This window comes from Battus philenor, unplaced genomic scaffold, assembly GCF_028537555.1.
Source record: "Battus philenor isolate CCGP_79_NKW_IND1 unplaced genomic scaffold, ilBatPhil1.0.hap1 SCAF_16, whole genome shotgun sequence".
Taxonomy (NCBI): Eukaryota; Metazoa; Arthropoda; class Insecta; order Lepidoptera; family Papilionidae; genus Battus; species Battus philenor.
This window is the reverse complement of record NW_027181678.1, coordinates 1,259,764-1,272,921: the sequence shown is the minus strand read 5'-3', so window position 1 is coordinate 1,272,921 and position 13,158 is coordinate 1,259,764.

Genomic DNA, 13,158 nt, shown 5'->3' with positions numbered 1-13,158 from the left:
GTTTTCGTGTATAGATATACACAAAAACCCGTTTGCTTATAGATAAATAATTTTGATACTCATTAAAAAGATTACTTCCCGTGACGGATGTCCGCGAATCCGTTTCCGAACAGATGTTTAGGCTGTATTGACCCGTTACACACCGCCATTCGTCACTACCGGCCTTTCCCACACTAAACAAGGTGTTGATGAGCTTATAATGTGTCTAACGAAACACTTCGGCCCGATTCTTTGGTCGCACTGTCATTACGCACGTATTAAATCGATCGGATAGCAAGGTTCTATTGTTTAAACCTTTTTTTATTCTATCTACGCCCCATACGTCATTATAGACGTGAAATGGTACGTAATTCACAGTTATTGTGCGGTCGATAACCATTCATTATCGACGCTAGATGAAGCCATTTCCTTTTTCTTCTGTAACTGACAGTTGATTTGCGTTCGTTTGGATCTTGTCAGTAAATGTCAGTGTCGAATTACATAACAGATTTTATAACATTATTTCTGTACTATTGTTTATTCTTAACAAATGTATTAGTTATATTACTTCTCTATATACAAATTAACACTTATTATCAAATATGTACTCGTAAAAAGTTTTTTTCAGTTATACTTTTAAGTGTTAATTGTCGTGATCACATATAAGCCTCCCTTAAAGATATCTATGGGTATATATACCATAATCGCCACACTTGGCAGGCTGTTCAACGATCGCAGTGAGGTATTATAGTACGCAAAGGACGCTGCTGTCTGTCTGTCGGAAAACTTGTTTGTGAGCAGTGACAATACATGTATAATTAATACACAAAGTGTATTTTACATAAGATTATATACTGCATCCCGGGAATCGAAACAGTGACCTATGATCGCAAGTTTAAGTCCACTGCCGCTGAGGTACCACTCTCCAATTTATTAATGATTATAACTGCGCCTTCTTTCTGTCTGGTAGTAAATAAATGAGTTGAAATCGAATTTTTATTTGTACACAAAATAATTAAGACCAATTTTAATCGCAGTGAGATAGTTAGAAAAGGACCAATATTTAGCCACATCCGCACATGCAGTGGTAGTCGTGCAACAACGTGCACCGCCCGCCAGCCCTCTGACAAATACGCATGCGGCAAACAATGCGAACTACACAACTGCCACCGTCAAATCACTGAACACGTGTTTCACCCCTCCACGGGGCATCTTCAGGAGTTATGTTACACCGATTAGTGCCAAACACAGAGTATGTTTGGACTTTGTTGCACGACTACCACTGCATGTGCGGAAGTGGGTAAATATTGGTCCTTTTCTTACTTAGGATGGACTTCCGCAAGGTAACGCCTGATTAAAATAAATAATATTAATTACTCTAATACAAGTGGAAGTAAAAGGTAGGTAAATACTGCCTATACTCTGGAAACTTGTTTATGATCAGTGGCAATTCCATATAATTAATGCTAGAAGAAAAGAAGAACCCGCTACATATAATCGCTGGTCTGTCTACCAACTGTTCACACGTCTGAGTTTGATGTAGACTCATTTCAGATATGTACATGTTTGAAACCTTGATAATGAAATTTAAAACATCGAGGCTTTAAGTTGAAAGAAGGCAATATATAGGCGAGGTCAAACTGATAATTATTTATATCAAATTAGACCCTTCATTCTTCCTAAAAGGTTTTACCATAAATGACCCTATAATGAATAACTAGTCCTTGTGTTATTCAATGAATAATTAGAGTATAGTGTATAAAAAAGAACCTTTTTGATCATTTTGTTTCATAAGTTCATATTTCAAAGGCTGTTGAAAGTTACCGTTTGATGGTTGAAATATTTGTATGATGTGAAAACGTTATACCGATAAGAACACATGAAATGTTGTGATGATGACGGTGAGGGCAAGCCAAGCAGCTCAGGACCAGTCGTCGTGGTGATCTTTGGACGAGACCTATTCCTTGCAGAGGATGTCCACCAGCTAAAAAGAAGAAGATGATGAGAAATTTCAATAGTTATTTGTTCATTACCAAACTCAATCCCAAAGGAAATTACCAGTCGCATACATTACAGATAAACAAGATGTTTAAGAAACATTGGAAATTTTTATCAACTAAGTATTGATCTAGCTTATTTCGGAAGGCTGCTACAAAATTTTAGATATCAAAAAAAAGGAAAAACTTTAATTTGTAACTACATATTAAGGTTTTACGTCTATTTTCAAACACCATGTATAAAGCTATCACTATGAGATTACATTGATTTATATCTTCAATTCGAATCCGATAGATTATTAACATTGGCCTTCGATTTTTGAATATCGTACACCATATATTAATTGTCAGAAAATATATGTACACTGTTTAGAAGCTTTTATATCTAATATATAAAATTCTCGTGTCACGGTGTTCGAACTTGAACTCCTCCGAAACGGCTTGACTGATTTTTACCAAATTTCATATGCGTATTCAGTAGGTCTGAGAATCGGCTACTATTTATTTTCCATACCCCTTAGTGATAAGGGTGGTCCACCCCTAAATATTTTTTTTTAATTTCTTGACGAAATTTTTTGTTTTAATTCTTTTATGATACAGCATACAAAAACACATACAACCCTAATTTTTCACCCCTCTATGATCATCTTTTATTTTTTATTTGTAAATTAAAAACATTATTTCTTTGCAAAACAACGTTTGCGGGATCAGCTAGTCTTTTATAAAAATCAATTTAATTAAAAAAAAATAAAATCTAATATTAATGTTCAATAAAACTTTAATGCAGTATGTACAAAATAAGACGAATAGAATGGACCAATATTTCTAAATAAATGTTACGTAGGAGCATATCACAGGATCAAGGTTTAGCTATAAGAAAATTACCGGATATGGTGCAGCTTTCCCATGACAATACTATCAGTTCGAGGCCAATGGGAGCTGCGGCGGTCGTGCGCAGATGTGCGAACGTTCGCGTATCGACACCCACGCATTGTGACACGCTAGATTAGTGTGGATATGCTCGAAGAATTTATATTAAATCGATATATACTCCGGAAGCTCCGAAACATTTTTTCGTCCGAAATACCGCAGTGCTTCAAGATGAAGGTCATCACCAAAGTAAGAAAAGGACCAATATTTAGCCACTTCCGCACACTAAAAGAAAGGGAGGAACTAGCAATAGATTCAGAGATTGCATGCGTCATGAATGGTAATTACCTTTACGGTCAAGGCGGTGGTGGCTGAGGAACAAGAAAAAAAAATTGCGGAAGTGGCTAAATATTGGTCCTTTTCTTACTTAGGATGGACTTCCGCGAGGTAACGCCTGATTCCATTAAACATCACCAAAGTGTGTTTCCTGTGATGACTTACAGATCAGGGTCAGATTACCGACCTAGGTTAAAGAATTGATCTTCTTAAGTGGCAGCAGGGATGGCGCATCTCTCGTGCAACTGATAGCCGTTGAAGACGAAAGGTTTTCGATTCACGACCACAAATTGGTGGACGCATCATCGGTATTCATCCCACTATTGTCTATTGTCTCATGTGAAGTTTTTGCTGTTAGCCTTGCGGCTTTTACAGCTTCATCGGAAACGAGTTCACGGAACGGTGGGGTCCGTGAACTATAGATCCCACTAATTGGACCGACAATACAGGTAAGGACGCTTGATGCGAGCAGTGCAGGATCATGGCGGTCTTTTGAAAAGGCCTATGCCGTGCAATAGGCTTTTATCGGCTGAAAAAACAGAAGGATTTTTTTAACCACTTCATATTTTATACTACAAATAAAAAATATTAGACAAATCAATTAAAATTTCCTACGTAATATTAATAACAAAACCCGTGGTTATAACTGTAGTAGTGTTTTATATGTCATTGATTGTTATATTGATTGTTATAATACAGATAAATTAAGTATTATTTAATATTCAGTAGCTTAAAATTACTAAACTGAAGACAAGGAAATATACTCTTAATACGTACCGTGGTACAGCAATTTTTGAAGATTTTTTCCATTCATGCCGCGTGGGACTTATACTACCCACACTTTAAAAACTTTAAACAGTCGTTGAAGACGTATGCTTTACACTTTTTCAATACTGCAAAGCTATAATTATAAGAAAAAATGTTATGAATTTTAATATGCATTACATATATAATTTAATAAAAAAAATTTGATTAGTTTTTTTATGTCTTTTCTTTGTTGGACTCAGTGATAACTGATTACTTTTTATTATCCTCTTATTACGTTTGTTAAATAATAATGTCTCAAAATTTCTTAGAGATCCGTAGAGAAGTTAAAGTTAGCGATATATCACAGCATACTTTACTAGTTGAAGTAGCGGTTAGCCGACCACATAGCAGTACAAATGACCTGCTAGTGCCTAGAGGTTCTATGGTGGACACCTGGATCCACAAACTTAGTGTAGGCATATACGCATAAGGTGACATTATTTATTCCTATGTCTCCAAGATGGAGGGCGTCCACAGTACGTCGCCATCCCGAGCAGTCTTGAGCCTCGCGCTTTACTTCGCTCCACGTCATTCCAACTGCCTTCACTTCTGCTCTGATCGTCCGCCAGGTATCCTTTGGGCGGCCACGTCTTCGCTTTCTTAGAAGATTCCATTCTAAGGCTTGCCTCGGTATGTGATCAGGGTCCCTTAGGAGCGTGTGGCCTAGCCTATCCGGTTCTAAAGTGTGACCACACACGTGTGTTTTATCTATGTACTCCATAGGAAGTCTTTCGAACCTTCCTGGCTTTAAGATGTTATGCTGGTCCTTTCGGGGCATGTGGCCTATCCAGTTCTATTAACGGCGATTGATCTGCTGGTCGATCTGCATCTCACCGAAGCATTTCCAGAGGTCTACGTTGGAGACTTTCTCAGGACAGTATATACAGAAAATACGTCGAAGACAGTTGTCTGGAGCCGACGCGAGATATCTTTGGTGTATATGACCTGGTTAATGTCATCTGGAAACACAGGTTGCAGGCATTTTCTCACCGACGAGGAAAATTGTGGATAAGCCTTGTAACGTAAATAAGTAGTCACTGTAAATAATACAATGTTAATAATAATATGAATGAATGTTATGTCCACACTATTCTTACGTATTTCGTGAGCTCGGATAGAGATCAGTTTGAGACCATTTGAACGTGCGCGTCTTGTGGAGACATTTTATTACGATCCTACTTAAATTTCGCATCCACCTTGTTAACTTCGAATGGTTTCTTGTGTTACGCTGGGAATCTGACTACCTCAATTTTATACTGTATAATCACATACCTTAATATGAATGCTGTGTAATACAAAGCAGGTATATACATATGTATATATATATATATATATATATATATATATATATATATATATATATATATATATATATATATATATATATATATACTAGCCGATCCCGCAAACGTTGTTTTGCAAAAAAAAATTAAAGTTTTTAATTAACAAATGTAAGATAAGGGTTGATCGTAGAGGGGTAAAAATTTAGGTTTGTATGTATTTTTGTATGCTGTATCATAATAAAATAAAAACCAAAAAATTGTCTAAAAAATTAAAAATAAAATTTAGGGGTGGACCACCCTTATTACTTAGGGGTATGGAAAACAGATAGTAGCCGATTCTCAAACATACTGAATACGCATGTAAAATTTGGTAATAATCGGTCAAGCCGTTTCGGAGGAGTTCAAGCTCGAACACCGTGACACGAGAATTTTATATATTAGATATATATATGTATTTAGCTCGAGGCAGGGATATTAGCGGCGTGATTGGATCAGGAATGAGGACAGAAGAAGGAGCAAATCGCTCGTGCAACTGATGGCCGTTGAGTGCGTAAGGTTCTGGAATGGCGACCACGGGCTGGTAGGCGCGGCGTACATAGGTCCCCCCCTAGGTAGACCGATGACTTAATTAATATCCCGGGAAGACGATAGATGCGGGCAGCGCAAGACCGGTGAACGTGACGATCTTTAGGAGAAGCATATGCCTTACTACAGGCGTCCATCGGCTGAAAAGAAGTATAGAAAGCGATATTTTCTGTGATTGTGTAGTTGCGCTTAAGCGAGTTCTGGTTTCAAGCGAACTAATGAAAATGGCACCTTAAGGTGCTTTCAGACACCGCTGGACATAGCCCACCAGAGCCGGGGTCATCTTTTCACTTTGTGGTTAGAGGTCCCGCACCACCCCGGACTGTGGTTTAATTTATCGACTATGGTCAAAGCATTTGACCGCTTTCTCGCCTGATGTTAAGTGTTTACGAGGTATACAATATAATAATATGCTTGCCAAGAATAAACTTGAACAGGTTAGTTAAAAAATTGTTTTGTTTTGTTTTGAAACCTTCTTCTTATTCTTTTCAGGCGATGGACGTTCACTGCAAGGCTTAGGCCTGTTTCGAAGATCGTCGCAATGACGATGGAAGCAACTGCATGCAGGCAGTGCAGGGCCAGTCTTTGTTTTGAAATCTACCAGTTTCTAATTTTTGTATTAAAGTATTTCTATACTGGCTGGAAAACGTCATCTTTTTTATAGACTAGTCAAAGCATTTGACCTCTTTCTCGCGATGTAATGACAAAGTCCACGATGCTTCATGCATGCCTAGACCTATTCATTCTTCAGTACTCCCAAGTTATAGTTAACTACGACTTCTATAGGTCGTTCCATACCTTGGCTCTTCGCATTATAAAAGTAGTATTAATACGCATAGTGCGGGTTGAAGCGATTTCAACCGTATATAGATGTTGTGAATCCGTGCGTCTTATTTTTCGAAAGTAGAAAGGAGATAGGAGAATTATTTGATGTAACTCCAACGCGTAATCAGTTCTCAACTCTAGAATTTTAAGGCTCCTGCACTTCGACTTCGACTTCAACTTTCAAATCTGCTAGGCTATTTGGTTTGTTTGTATTCGTCTAAGGATTTCTTTATTTTTGACTCGATCTTGTAAATAAATCTCAAGTAAATCCTTAGCAAAAGCCTCTCCATGTTTCGATGAGGCACTGTGAACTTACCTATCTCAGGATTAGAAAATACTTTTAAATTTCGAAAGTTATCACTGGTGAACTTGATTGTAAACGCCTTTAGATACTAAAGAATATCGGAAGAGACATCTCATAGTTTACAATAATACCTTAATACATATAATAACACAGAAATATAACATCAAAATGCCTAACACAGGAGTGACGTCAATACAAATGATTCTAGTACAAATTGGAATTGTAATAAGCGGATATGATTTATTAGAATTCCTTATATATGTCAGATTCGTTAGGTAAATGTCGGTGCTCTTTAAGATTAATTTCAACTAAAGTCAAGATTTATATAATGCTGTTTTAATTAAATATGAATTTTATTTTTATATTCAACATGAAATATATATTTCGGATTATTATTCCTTTTTTTTTCTTTTAGTCCAGGGGTGAGCAACCTTTTTTGGTCGGAGAGCCACAGTTTCAAAAACAGCGGGCCATAAAAAAAAAGTATATATTCAAGGTTCAAACCATGTTCTAAACGAAATCGTAATCAATCGATTTACAACTAATTGGATACTTTTATTATCTTTAAAGCCTTGATTCTAGTATTTTTAAAAAAAAATACAAAAAAAAAATTACTTGCCTCAAGGGGCGCATGTGGCCCGCGGGCCGCGGGTTGCTCATCCCTGTTTTAGTCTATAGACGCCCATTGAAAAGCATTGGGATTTCCTGCGATCATGACCATTTCGTCAGTCTACCTACTGTGGTGCTTACCCACGCCGCGTCTACCTACTTGTGGTCGGCACTCGAAAATCTTGCTGCCACTTTAATATTTGCAATATATCTACCCTATATTATTTTTATAATCTATATTTACGATCCCAGTGCATATTTATACGATCAATTAAATAAATAAATAGATGTTTATGTGAAGCTTTTATGTGTTCTTTCTCACTGTCTTTGCTAACTCATTTCGTTACCTTTAAAACAGATCGCATCATCATTACTCTAAAACAGAAACTGCTAAACATAGGTCTCAACAATTGATATCCAAAAAGACCGACTGGTTTCAACGTTGTCTACCTGAACAGGGTCCTATGCCCAACTGGTTGGACCGTTTTTTTTTGGTTTCGGTGGGGGAAGTCTTCCGGTGTTCAAGATGCCCCGCCTTTGGGAGGAGGACAGGGGTATGTGGGATTCCTACTAACTAACCCCCCCCCCCCCCGGTGGTCTCCCTCTGCGCTATACGAGGGACTGCGGTATCTCCCGGTCAGGGATCGCCACGCGGTCTTCCCTCGCGTCGTGCTATTTTCGATAGCCCGTCCCGGGGTATGCGTGTATACGCTACCCCCGAAACCCTCGTTCCACAACTGTCTAATCCAAGAAGCCATGTGGTATAGTAAATCAAAATATATAACGTAGGTTACAATGTAAAATAAAACTAGAAAAGATAATCTCCTTTATCGATTATTTAATATATTTAAAACGATAAACAAACATATCGATACCTTGTGTTAATACATTGCCGTCATAGGTCACGCCTTTGATTAAAATCACGACACTGATAAGAGTCCGGTGTTATCGCGTGAAGAGAACGCGAGATGAAATCACACGCCAACGCATTCGAAGTACAAAGATTCACAAAGATATTAACTTCGACCCATTGTTTTGTCATATATTTTTATTGTAATATATATATTGAATAATACAATGTTTGTTATAAATGTTACAAATATACCCATTGCTAATGTTGTCAACATTATTTCAGTGGAACATAAACGCCTTTCCTTCTATATATTTAATAATATTATGTGTTTACAAACCTACTATAGCAGAGGTTGCCAACTTGCGGCTCGCAAGTATTATAAGTTAATTTTAATTATTATATCATTTGATATCTGTGACGCTCTAAACCAGAGTTCCCCAAACTTTTTTGTGTCGTAGACCCCTTGCCATGTTTTTCCGTGTTGGGTAGACCCCCTACTTACCTGATATTGATTTCCTATTAATTTCTAACTGTAGTGAAGTTTAATGTACGTTCAAAATGTATTGCGACCACAAAGCGAATACCAACATCCTACAAATGACACAATTTTATAAACATATATAATAATTTTTTTACTTCATAGGTACTTTTATAAATAATGTAAATGTTTTGATATTATAAGAGAGTATGATGTAAGTAAATAGGTACTATCAGAGTATGTGTTGAGATCCACTATCGTGGACCCCCATTTTCATTTCATGGACCCCCAAATTTTTTTTCGCTGACGTAGACCCCTTGCAGGTCATCATAGACACCTAGGGGTCGATATAGACCACTTTGGGAATCACTGTTCTAAACTTACCCGAGTAAGGTTTTAATTTTTCTTGTGTTTTAGTTAAGAAAGAAAATATTACCGTAAAATTCAAACTAAATGTAAATGTAAGACATATACGCCGTCCCGTCCCCTATATATTTACAGATCAGTTTGGAAGTCTGGATCCATCCTGTCTTACCAGAGATCATAGGTTAGCTGTTCCGTGGTCTTCACTTGTACAAATTGAACGCTGCTAGCAGTCCTCTGGTTACTTATTTGTGAGCAGTGTCAATACTTAATAATTATTGCACTTAGTGTGAATTAAATAAGATTGTATGCCGGAAATCAAACCCGAGATCTACTATCACAAGTCACAGTACTCTCAGTCTTGGGCCACCATTAAGTCATATTAAAAAAATGTATATTTTAACATGAACATGTGTGTTGGTCGATGATGACATATGGATCCCAGACCCAATGTCATCCAGAGAACAATGGTGTGGGATATGCTCAGAGTTTCACTGCCGGATCGAATCAGAAATGAGAAAATCCACAAAAGAGCCAAGATTATTAAAGTAGCTCGAAGAATTGCTCGTCTGAAGTGTGGACTACATCGCTCGTGCAACTGATTGCTGTTAGAGCCGAAAGATTTTCAAGTGGCCATCACGAGCTGATAGACGCGGCGTGGGTGGAATCCCACTAGGTGGTCCGACGACATAACTAAGAATCGGTTATCGTGGACATCTTTGGTGGAGGCCTATGCCTTGAAGTGGGAGTCCATTGGCTGAAACGAAGGAGAAAAAGAAGAAGAGAAATACGGACATTCTCACACGACTCTAATGTAATAAGGCCTTAAGATCCTGGAGTGGATACCACTGATGCGCAAGCGCAACGCGGGCAGTCGATCCTCAAGGTGCACTGACGGGTTTTCTAAGGTCTTCGTAAGACGCTTTATGCTGCATAAATTTTCAATCGTCCATTTTGAAAATGTATGCAGGAGGCCTATGTCCAGTGGTGGACATATCCCAGAAATATTGTTGATTATGGTGATAAAAGAGAGTTACTAAAGAGTCCCTTGTTATAGTTTTGCACTTATATATATTTATATATATATATATGTATATGTATATATATATATATATATATATATAATATATATATATATATATATATACACATACACAAATAAGTCATGTGTCATGTCATGTTAAAAATGGGAGTCGAATCTATTTTTAAATTAACAATTCCTCCTTAACAATCAAATGACCCCACTCTGGGGCGTGGGATTCACTTGGGAAACACTGTATTACATTGTAAATATATACATTTTCTATAATACAAACTCATCAATTGTACGCACGCTAAGTATTCGATTTAATACAAATTGGCGTGATAAATATAAATCAACTGTTGTATTAGTTCTTATGACTCATTTATAGAACGATCACGAATCACGTCTTATTTCATTGATGTGGAATGTAGGAATATAAAGGAACATATTGCTTTAACATTAAACTTTAACTTGATTTTAAGTTCTATTTAAGTACTATAAGTGTTGCTTGTTGTTATTATTATTAGAAGTCGTTACGAATGTTTTATATTGATAGTGAAGAAGAGTCTTTAAAGATAGTTTAATTAAACTTTATTGTATCTAGTTAAATGGATTCATACATAATATATTTATTATTTAAAAGACATGTCAACGAATAGTAGATATTTAAATTTAATTGTTTTAAGACTTCTTTTTAAAAAAAGTTACATAAGACTCTGTTTCTTTTTCTTAACTTATTAAGAGTCGATTTGCGAAGTCTGTGAGTCGAAGCTAGTAGTAGAGAACTCCGGTAAAAAGCGTTTCCTGCGCACCTAACACACTTCCTCTATTACCTTCCAATGTCCCCCTCGTTGTTCATCTGTTTTTCTTAGAGAAGACGTCGGGTGTATACAGATATACAGACTGGTTACTAATCAATGTGAAGTCTAAGAAATAGATATTATCACTCACGTATTTATCTAAAATAACCCTGCTGTGTTAAAAACTAGATAACAAATAAAATATTATATGCAAAATTAAATAATTATAAAATGTCATACAAAATAAAAAATTAAATAGATGTAATATAAAAACAATTACTAATTCATCATCGTCATCAACATATCATCCGTAACACGCTCATTGCATGATGTAGTTCTACCCTAAAAATCACTAAGATCACCAGTCTCGCGTTGTCTGCATCTTGCGACATCCAACGATCTTTTCTATGTCGTCAGTCTATATAATAAGAGGGCTGCCAAAGCTGCGTCTGCCCGCTCCTGGTCCACGTATATCGAGAAAAAAATAGGGAGAGCAGAGAAAGAGAGCGAGAGAAGAAAGTAGAGACTCAAGATTTATTGTTCTTGAGATAAACGAAAATAATGCTTGTGACAATACTTGCAAAGAACTCAACATGAAAGGAAGGTTACGGTCGACGGTGCAAAGGAGATTCCTCAAGTTCTTCAAGACTCCATGGAACATTTGGTGGTGTAAGTAAAGTGGAAGTATATCGATCTTCTGAACGCTCACCTATTGAAGAAGTTAGTAAATAAATGGTCTCACGCCGCCAAATACCGAGCTACACGGCGACCTGTTCTGACTTATAGGAGTGAAACATGGGCTATGAGAAAGCCATATCCGTTCAGTCCAAGTCGCCGAAATGAAGATGCTTCGGTAGATGTGCAGAGTAACGAGACTCGGCAAAATACGCAACGAATACTTTCGCGGTAGCCTCGGGGTACGTGACATCGCCGATAAGGTACAAGAGAGTCAGCTTAGATGGTACGGACACGTAAAGAGGAGATCTCCTGAATACATCGAGAATTTCGCTATGAATCTAAACATTTCTGGGTCCAGAAGAAGAGGAAGACCAAAAACAAGATGGGCAGATACCATAGCGAAAGACATGTCTACCTGTAAAGTGTGCGAACGACGTGTACAATCGCGCGAGGTGGAGAAAGAAGATAAGGAAAGCAGACCCCATGATCAGATGAGATTAATGATGATCAGAAGAGAGAAAGAGATGGCCATAGCAGCGTGAGCACCAAGATCAATTGGATCATGACCACGACCACTCTGACAAGAGTGCATGAAATTACTCAAGAACCTCTCCTAGTATTTATCTACTATGCTTAACTCTTATTGAGTGTCCGCCTAAGTGTTCAGCAGCCTTCATATCCAATAATATTATTATATTTAGCGGCCCAAGCCTTCCAAGAGAGCCCTCGTGCTTGCAACCTTGAAATATATTTTTCCCGACCTCTGCGCTCTGTCCTTTTGAACCCACAAAATCTACACAATGCTGCTTTGAAAGCAGTGTAAGGTATGTCAAAAAAATTGACAAGGCGAGATCTACACAATACTGCTTTGCAGTGTAAGGTATGTAAAAAATTGACGAAGGTACATTAGTTTGGTTAACGGTGACCAAGATAGGCCGGCGTTCCTAAAATAACTGCAGGGCAATAGTTGAGGAGACAATTAAAAGAAATAAACCCTATAAATAAAACATGTCAGTAATAAAAACTAAAATAAAATATGAAAAAAATATGGAGATATAAATAACATACAAGTAATTTTATGATAATCTGTATTAAATATGTATAAGAAATAATAATACAAAATAATATAGCACAAAAAGAAAGAATGTGATGATTACATAAAATTGTGATATTTGAGGAACGAGGTGAAGGAAGAGACGCGATACATGAAAGGAAATAAATATGTAGAAGAATGCTAGAGGATTATAGAATGAAATTAAAAAACAAATATCTCTGTGTTTGGCACTAATCGGTGTAACATAATTACTGAAAATGCCCCGTGGAGGGGTGAAACGCGTGTTGAGTGATTTAACAGTTATGTAATTCGC